The sequence below is a fragment of the Eurypyga helias genome, unplaced genomic scaffold, assembly GCF_000690775.1.
Source record: "Eurypyga helias isolate BGI_N326 unplaced genomic scaffold, ASM69077v1 scaffold24619, whole genome shotgun sequence".
Taxonomy (NCBI): Eukaryota; Metazoa; Chordata; class Aves; order Eurypygiformes; family Eurypygidae; genus Eurypyga; species Eurypyga helias.
This window is the reverse complement of record NW_010271758.1, coordinates 5988-9387: the sequence shown is the minus strand read 5'-3', so window position 1 is coordinate 9387 and position 3400 is coordinate 5988.

Sequence of the window (3400 nt, the reverse complement as noted above, 5' to 3'; positions counted from 1 at the left end):
GGGGGGTGGGAAATGGCAGTTTTCAAGACGTGTATTACCTAAACTTTTGATTCAGGGTGCCTGAGATGACTGAGTTCGATCTGGGTTTCTTGAACCGTTGCCTGTATCTGTAGCTTCCTGACAGTGTACATACAGGTACTGCTTACAAACCCCATGACTGATAAAAGTTCAAGATCTTTCTTGATAGTTTGTAAACATTTTCAAGTGAACCTGAAGCATTTCTAAAACTACGCAAGCATTTTTTGATAAAGCACATGAGATGAAACTTCTGTTATCTTCTGTATGGCTTCTCTTTTACTGCTGAGATTTATGGTGTTATAAAAAGTGGCTAGCAGACATGTATTGCATTGCTAAGAATTTGGAATTTGTGAGAGCTGGTGGCCTAAAAGGTATTTGTATATGCTATATTCTGACTCATCTTCCGTTCTTGAAGAAATCTTTAGTAAAGATTAACCTGCTTAATACTTCAGTTGATACAAATATATTCACTTCAGAAGGTTAAGGGTCCTTTTGCTTATGAAAAGCGAATCCCAGTTATTTCAATTACTTCTGGGTGGATTTTTGATAATGTGTGTTTATCGCTTGTTTTCCCTGTTGAAAGATGAATTCCCACCGTTCATCTTCCTCCTGTTGTGAAGAAAGTGTTTGGCATGGCTTGTGTATCCCCCCCAGTTTGGATTATGAGTCAGCCTAATAGTTTCTGATAGAGGATGCATTCCCTCTGCATTCTCCCTGTAAGGCCCCGCAGACTGCTTCCACTTCAGTAGATCTGAAGCAGCAAATGGGACATGTACAAACATGGGTTATCCCTCCACTCCTATGGCCTGTCTCCAAGGGACTGTGTATAATGGGACGCTCTCCCCTTGTTCTCATGGAGACTGGACTAAAGTTCTCACTTCCCACTCCTGGGGTGGAAATAGACTGGTCTTCACTGTCACCATCTTCACTACCATCTTGACTACCCTGTGACCTCCCTCTTTTGGCCCTTCTCTCCACATTGGCCAGGTCACCCTTTGGGACCAAAATCTGCACATCCTCATCCTCCCTGCCATCCTTAATGCATTTCTTTTAACATTCTGTGTATCGCCTCTTTTTCTTTCCTTTCCCATGAACACCTTCTGCTAATACATACATTCCATCAGCAGCATCCATCATCAACCTACTTTTTTCAGGTTTTATAACTGTGCCTTAAACCAAAAAACAAATCAACATGTGCAACCTCATCCCACTTATCCATCCTTCTACAAAGCAGGATTAATTGCAAAAGTTTTGTAATTCAATGATCCATTCTCTGGCCATTTTTCTCCATCCTCCAGTTCATACATTGGCCACCACTGGGCACAATAAGCTTTTAATTTATCTTTCTCTATGGCATTCCCTCCAAATTTTTTCTAATTTTTTAGGATGCATCCTAAGGGAGTACACAGGACACTTGGGTAGAGGCAGCTGCACCCATACTACACATTATTTCTCAGGAAAAAATTCTTGACCCATGGCTTCATACACCAGATTCTGACCCCCTGTGGGCATAAACTGCTTAAAGTTGCTGCTGCAGGCCTTTCTTGGTATGTCTTATGCAGAGCAACTCTGGATTCTGACCCCCTGTGAGAATAAGAAGCCTTTGAAAGCTCCTGCGGTGGGCTTTTCTTGACATATCTTACACAGAGCAGTTCCAGACAACTCTGCAAGCAGCTACTTACCTCTGTAATCACTTGCCTCCTCCAAAATATCTCGTGTTGCACCATTGAGTTGCATGTCATCCAGCTGTAGGGAGGAACCATTGGATTGCCCGATCAAGAGGTCCGCGTGTGCTGGAGTCCTTCAGGTCCTGACTCTTGTCTGGAGCAGCAGGACAATCAGAGCAAGGTTCATGGCTGTCCTATCTGGATCACCAGAAAACTGGTCTCCCACAAGCGGGGGTCTGGTATCCAGTGTGCAACAGGCCAGTCTTAGAGATGAGATACTTCATGTTTGCACAAAGATGGGTGCCAGGTGGTAATTCCACTAAGCTAGCACACTTCCCAAAGGAATTGCAACGTATTTATCTTGTTACATGATCAGTAAAACAGCAGAAAACCTACCCAAGGTTCCATTAATGGGTTAGTAGTTACCATATTATCTTATTGGTTAATTAGCATGCATGCTCCTAGGTGGTGTAGGGGGGTAATTTGCATAGTTCCTCAATTGGGTCCATGGTTGTGATCTCCCCCTGCCACCTTTACCCTAATTACTGTGGATTTTGCTGGCTCCATGCTGCTTTGGTCATCATCCAGCTTTCAGTGCTGTCTGGGGCAGGATGTTCCCTGTTAACAGTCCTTAGCTCCTCTTCAAGGGTATAGTTGTTAATGTTTTATGGGTCTTATACAATAAAGCTGGTGACTAATGGTCCTCCTCAGAAGATCAATGCCTATATTTAATACTAAATTAAATGGTGTCACTATAACTTAGACATTAACCCAAACATAGGGTTTTACTTTGTCTACATTGTTACCATCAAATACTTAAAGAATTTTTAAGATCTTACTGTACCAGCAACCCACGATTAAAACATCAGCTTTATACAAGTTTGTACCACATGCTGTGCAACTACACGTATACAATGAAAGCAAGCAGTATTATTTTTGAGCTTTATTTAGTCTAGGAATAGAGTTTACAAACATTAATTTGTAGCCTTAGCCTTGCACTTAAGTGGTAAATGGCTTTGGTTTTGAATCCAACATTCATTCACATGCCTCTCACAGGTTTTCCTTTGCTGCTCCCACATTCTCATTTGGTCTCTTTTTTCATGCAGAATTCTGGTTTGCTATTCTCATGTTTCACAGCCCTGTCTTATTTCAAAAGTACTTTTAAATTATTTGAAGTGATGTCTGACCTTAGTTTGTTGCTTTTCTTTAATACCATTTCATTTGCAGATGTCAGTCAAGTCAATCATTTACAATGTCATCAATACTACTGAGTTGTGTGGCAACAAATAGGCCTAAGTTTCAGCTTCATCTGCTTTAAGTGACCGTTCTAAGATCTTATTTCTAAGGGGATACACTTCTAAGTTTATTTTCTCAAATGTGGTGTTAGATGTTTTCTGAACTAGTGATACCCTGTTTATAAACCTTATGAAAGATATGTAGACTATTGTACTTCAGTCTTGTTACAGTGTTAGTTCTTCCTTTTTTAGTACTGTCTTGGCTGCTTCTGAAATGTTTTGAAGTAGTAATTAAACTTATATTTTGTGATTTTTGTTTTGGTTTTTTTTTTAATATTTGAGTCCCTTCTACTATACAGGAGGAATATTTTGAAGTGGTTCAGTTCACTTAGAACTAGCATCGCTTTACACTCTGTCTGCTACCGACAAGCTTTAAAAGCTCAAAGATTATTAATTGAAAAATCTTTTATCAATTAAAAC